Source organism: Myotis brandtii, unplaced genomic scaffold (genome assembly GCF_000412655.1).
Source record: "Myotis brandtii unplaced genomic scaffold, ASM41265v1 scaffold190, whole genome shotgun sequence".
NCBI classification, from domain to species: domain Eukaryota; kingdom Metazoa; phylum Chordata; class Mammalia; order Chiroptera; family Vespertilionidae; genus Myotis; species Myotis brandtii.
The window spans coordinates 4,678,408-4,685,116 of NW_005357076.1; the positions used below are offsets into that span (position 1 = coordinate 4,678,408).

A 6,709-nucleotide genomic window follows, 5' to 3' on the forward strand; every position below is an offset into this window, starting at 1 on the left:
CAGTTGGGGGTGAGAAGGCCAGTGCAGGGGCAGTTGGGAGCGAGCAGGCTGGCAGGCAGAGTGGTTGGGGCGATCAGGCAGGCAGGTGAGTGGTTAGGAGCCAGTGGTCCCAGATTGCGAGAGGGATGTCCGACTGTCAGTTTAAACCGGCAGTCGGACATCCCCCGAGGGGTCCCAGATTGGAGAGAGTGGAGGCTGGGCTGAGGGACACCCCCACACCCATGCACAAATTTCGTGCACCGAGCCACTGGTCCTATATAATAAAAGGCTAATATGCAAATTGTCCCCTTCGACCCAGAGTTCAATCAGTGGGTGGGGCCAGCCAGCCAACCGCCTGTGGCCCCTCCCTCCAGTCGGCCTGGCCCAATAGGCCCTGATCAAGGTGGGCCGGCCGGACCCCACCCATGCATGAATTCATGCACCGGGCCTCTAGTCTATTATAAGATCAGGAAGTATTCATCTTGACCATTTTTGTTGTATATCTATGAATCTTCTCTAAATTACTCATGTCTTTCTAAAAATGTGAAGCTCAGGCCCTGGCTGGTGTGGCTCAGTTGGTTGGGCGTCATCTTGTGCCCCAAAAGATTGCTGGTTCAGTTCCCAGTGAGATCACATGCCTGGATTTTGGGCTCAATCCTTGGTAGAGGGCGTGCAGGAGGCAGCTGATGGATGCTTCTCTCCCTCTTCCTTCCTCTCTCTCTAAAAATCAATAAAAATACTAAAAATAAATAAAAATAAAAACGTGAAGCTTAAAATTTAATATTATATGCAATGTTGAGCACAGTAAGAAAATTTTCTCAAACTCGTTGCATATTTTTTCATTTTAATGCATGTTAATTATTTAGATAGCCTAACTACTTGATTCTAGTAAAACTTTTCTTTTGGTATGGAAAGCAGCAAATGATGTTTCATTTGTTCTACTTCAGATAAGCCAGTGTGACTTTGGTCTAGTTCCTGGGAAGCAACTACATAAGCCAGAGCCTTCCTGAGAGGCTGGTTTAATCCTAAAGTTTGATACAAGCTGTGTTTTTAACCATTTGAGGGCTTTTTTTTTTTTTCATTAAAAAATAAAGTTGGAATTTCCAACATGTACAAAGGCAGAGTGACTAATAAGATGAGTTCCCATGAACCAATTACTCCAACAGTTATCATAGCCAATATTGTGTCATTTATATCCCCATCCACTGCTCCCCAACCCACACTTCAGATATTTGTAATCAAATCTCAGCTGGGTTTTTTTTTTATATCTATAAATGTTTTAGAAAATGGAAAAACGTTTATACTAAGGATTCCTTTTTAGATTAACGTAACTGCACAAACAATTTTTTAAATATAAAACAATTTTTTAAAAATTTATTTCAGAGAGGAAGGGGAGAGGGAGAGATAGAAACGCCAATGATGAAAGAGAATCAAGCTTCCTGCACACTCCCCACTGGTGATCGAGCCCTCAACCAGGGCATGTGCCCTGACCTGGAATCGAACTGTGACCTTCTGGTTCATTGGTCGATGCTCAATCCCTGAGCCACACTGGTTGAGCTAAAACCCTTTTGAGAATCTGATGAAAGGGACTTTTGCCCCAGAAAAATTCATGTACAAATATGCTTACATTTGTACATACACATAACATCTTCAGGACGCTGAAGTCAATTGGTTAGTCCCCTCGGGTTTATTGGCTCAATTTAAGAACCTCTGTTCTAGAGGATCCACTATGTTGTGATCTTCCATACAAGGTCATACTTGTAAGATTTATTCCTTTACCAGATGTTCTTTTGAAAGTGTGTTTTATTCAAGGTACTTAGGATACAAAAATAAAGTAAGATATGATTCTTTGCAGATTAATAAGGGATTTAAGCTACATAAATAATGATAAAATATAATACAGTGAGCAGTCTTAGACAAGCATAGTTTTATAGCAATTAAGAGAGAAAAGAGATTATATTTGTCAGAGGGATTAAAGTATCATTGGTCTGGGACTCGAAGAATGGTGGAATTGTGCTGGTACATATGGGCATGAGAATTCTAGGTAAGAGAACTTCCTGAACCTGAGTCTGAAAGCAAGAAAGCATAAGGTCACTGGCAAATGTTGAGGGGTTCAGTCTGATTAGCTAGTAAGATGTGTGGAGGACAGTAGAGGAAAATAATGAAAAGCTAAGTCATGACTAGAGCATGAGGCTCTTGATCACCATACAGAGAATTTGGAACTTTCATAAATGGTGGGGAGCAATTGAAACAGAATATGACCATGATAGTTATTTAGAAAAATTATTTTGGACTGGAAGAAAGACTAAAGGTTGGGAGACCTGTTATGAAGCTACATCAAGAATCAAATGGAAACATAATGAAGCTCTGGTAGGATTAGGAATGGAAAGCAGGGGAGAACTGCAAGAATTGTAGAAGTAGAATCAGTGAGACTTAACACTAATGCATGTTTAAGGGGAGGGAATGGTTAAAGATAACTTGGATGTTTTGAATCTGGTAATGATATGACACTATCATTAACACCCTCTGATTGAAAACCCCTGTTATTCTAGCAATCCCTCATTCTGGTTATATAAGCTTCATTGGAATCACTAAGCCTTTGACCATGTCTATTCTTTTTAGTCAGAGCCCTCCTTCCCTCTCTTCCTTCTTAGTACACCCTCAAACTCCTTTATCTCTTGTTTTTCTATTTTGCTTGTCCTATAACTCGGCCCCAGTAAAGTCCAGCCATCTATTATCTCTGTTCTTATAGCCAGGGTATAGAGCACTGCTGAAGATATTTATACAGCCTTATAAATAGGTACCACCCTTTGATTTCTAGCATTAGCTGGGCTCTTAAAAATATATATATATACATATATCTATATATATATATTTTTTCTTTTAATTGATTTCAGAGAGGAAGGAAGAGGGAGAGAGAGATAGAAATATCAATGATGAAAGAGAATCATTGATCGGCTATCTCTTGCACACCCCCTACTGGGGATTGAGCCTGCCACGCGGGCATTTGCCCTGACCAGGAATGGAACCAGTGACCTCCTGGCTCATAGGTCAATGCTCAACCACGGAGCCATTCCAGCTGGGCTAGCTGGGCTCTTAATAGCACTCAAACATCCTCTATGTCACTAGTCAGCTTCCTCTCCGTCTGGTAGCTTTCAAGATAAACTTTAACCTGTCACACAAGGTTTTTGGACTTTCCCTACTTTCTCTTTAGCCCCATATCTTGCCTTTCTATTTCATATTCTCTATGTTCTAGCCATAACACAGCACAGCACAGCCAATCTCCTAAATGTATTGTGCTCTCTCAGTTTCATGCCTTCACACTTTTTCTGTATGTTTTCATAATAGTTTCATGGAGGTAATTCATATGCTGCACAGTTAACCTGTTCAAATTGTACGATCCAATGTTTTCTTACTATATTCACAGAATTGTGCATCTTTTAACACCATCAATTTTGAAACGTTTTCATCATTCTTCAAAGAAACCCTGTATCCATTAGCAGTCACTCCTCATTTCCTTCCACCTCTCCTTGCCAGCCCTAAACAACCACTAATCTACTTTCTGTCTTCATAGATTTGCCTATTCTGAACATTTTATATAAACGGAATCATATAATCAATATGTGGTCTTTTGTGACTGGCTTCTTTCCATAATATTTTCAAGGTTCACCCCTGTTGTAGCATGAATAAGTACTTAATTCCTTTTTGTGACCAAATAATATTCTGTTGTATGGCTATGCCACATTTTGTTTATCCATTCATCAGCGGATGGACAGTTGATTGTTTCCACTTTTTGACTATTGTGAATAACTAGAGGCCCAGTGCACGAATTCATGCATGGGTGAGGTCCGGCCGGCCTATCTTGATGGGGGCCGATCAGGGCTGGGCTGGTTGGGGGAGGGGCCATGGGAGGTCGAGGGGTGCCGATTGGGGCCCCCCAACCTCACATGGCCCTTCCCCGGGCCGGCCTAGCTGCAGTGCACGTCATAGCAACTGGTCATTCCGGTCGTTCCAGTCGCTTGGCTTTTATATATATATATATGCTGTGATGAACATTTGTGTACAAGTATTTGTGTGGATATATGTTTTCACTTTTCTTAGGTATAGAACTGGAAGTAAAATTGCTGGGTCATATGGATGTTTAACCTTTGGAGGATTGACCAAACTCTTCCAAAGCAGCTGTACCATTTTACAATCTCTCTGGCAGTATATAATAGTTCCAATATTTTCATTTCCTTGCCAACTTTTATTTATTATTTATCATGTTATTATAGTCATCATATTGGATATGAAGTTATCTGTCACTGTAGCTTTGATTTGTATTTTCCTAATGAATAATGAGGTTGAAAATATTTTCATGTGCCTATTGGCCATTTGAATATTTTCTTTGAAGAAATGTTTATTTGGCCCAGCCAGCATAGCTCAGTGGTTGAGTGTTGACCTATGAACCAGGAGTCATGGTTTGATTCCCTATCGGGGCATATGCTCGGGTTCCTGGCTTGATCCCCAGTGTGGGACATGCAGGAAGCAGCTGATCAATGATTCTCTCTCATCATTGATGTTTCTCTCACTCTCTCTCTTCCTCTCTGAAATCAATAAAAATATATTTTTAAAAAAGAAATGTTTATTTGAATCCTTTATTCATTTTAATGGATTATTTGTCTTATTATTTAGTTGTAAGAATTCTTTATATATTTTAGATGCAAGTCCCTTATCAGATATATTTAGGTCTTTGATCCAATTTGAGTAAATTTTTGTGTATGATGTGAAGTGGTAAGTATGTGCAATTTCATTCTTTGCATGTGGATATTCAGTTCCTCCACACCATTTGTTGAAGAGACTATTGTTTCCCCACTGAATTTTTTTAGCACCCCTGTCAAAAATCAATTGATCTTAAATGTGAGGTTTTATGTCTGAACTCTCAGTTGTATCCCATTGATCTATATGACTACTTCATGTTTTTCTAACTTTTGTTTTAGAATGTCTTATCTGCCCTTTACACCTGGGTAAACTCCTACCTCATGATTCTTTACCAAAAGCTTTCCTTTCCCTAGCATATCTTTGGCATACCTCTATATACTTACAGCATAGTGCTATGCTCATCACTCTTCTGTGGCATGCATATATAATATACACACATATATATTCTTCAGTAGTTAGTAAGCTTTTGGAGAATAGGGATTGGACTTTCATATATGAATCCCAGAGCTGTCCATTTCTAGTTGCCATCAGAAGATTGAATAGACATTTTTACTTATTAATTGAAATTTATTATACCTTTCTTTTTTATTTACTCATCTGTCAGATACTTATTGAGTGCCTATCATGTGCCAGGCACTGTTCTAGGCTCTGGGGATACAGCAGCAAACAAAACAGTCCCCTGCACTCATGAAGCTTTCATTCTAGTAGGGGGAAACAGACAATATACAAATAGTTTGATGGTTGCCAATAAAACGAGCAAGGAAATCCATTTTGCAAGAAAGGTCAAGACTGGTGATACAGAATTTGGAATTGTCTTCAAAAAGTTGATACTTTAAACTATATAGTAATAGAATCACTAAGAAATTTGAGTATATAAAAAGAACATGACTGCAGAGAGAATCTTCAGAATATCCAAATTTGGGGGGTGGGGGGGTAGTCTAAAGGTAGAAAAACCATAAGAGTAGAATTCTGGAAACCAAGAGAAAAATATATAGAATGGTAAAGGTGAATTAAGCCTAAGAACAAATCATGGATTCAGGTTGTTAGATAGTAATTGATAATCTTAAGAATTAAGTTTCAGGAGAGTTGTTGGAGCCAGATTTTTTATTTTTATTTTATTGATTTTTTTACAGAGAGGAAGGGAGAGGGATAGAGAGTTAGAGAGAAACATGGATCAGCTGCCTCCTGCACACCCCCCACTGGGGATGTGCCCGCAACCAAGGTACATGCCCTTGACTGGAATCGAACCTGGGACCCTTCAGTCCACAGACCGACGCTCTATCCACTGAGCCAAACCAGTTAGGGCTAGAGCCAGATTTTAAGAGTCCTCCGGGGAAAGGTCAATGGGGGAAAAAGGAGACGTGTAATACTTTAAACAATAAATAATTTAAATTAAAATAAATTTTAAGAGAGAGATTGAATCCTAGGACTTTTTTGCAACAGTGGAACTGTGCTATGATTTTTTTTTCTTACTCCTAATGCTGTATCCATAAATGAGGAATTTAAATGTATATATGTAGATGGTGTGTGTGTGTTTTTTATCTCTGTAGGACTTCTTTTTTCCCCCCTGAGAGACCTAAAAATTTATTCCATAAAGAATCTCTCTCAGTGGGAATGCAGACTGGTGCAGCCACTATGGAAGACAGTATGGAGTTTCCTCAAAAAACTAAAAATGGAACTCCCATTTGACCCTGTGATCCCACTTCTAGGAATATATCCCAAGAAACCAGAAACACCAATCAGAAAGGATATATGCACCCATATGTTCATAGCAGCACAATTCACCATAGCTAAGATCTGGAAACAGCCTAAGTGCCCATCAGTAGATGAATGGATTAGAAAACTGTGGTACATCTACACAATGGAATACTATGCTGCTGTAAAAAAGAAGGAACTCTTACAATTTGCAACGGCATGGATGGAGCTGGAGAGCATTATGCTAAGTGAAACAAGCCAGTCAATGAAGGAAAAATACCACATGATCTCACTCATTCATGGATAATAAAGACCATTACAAACTTATGAACAA

The 6,709-nt window shown here is 39.3% G+C and overlaps 1 protein-coding gene across 7 annotated transcripts in view; it reads left to right on the top strand.

The window, feature by feature from the left end:
- PPP3CB (protein phosphatase 3, catalytic subunit, beta isozyme) overlaps window positions 1–6,709 on the top strand; it is a 35,871-nt gene that overhangs the window by 12,814 nt on the left and 16,348 nt on the right. The gene's annotated exons all lie outside the window — the stretch shown is intronic.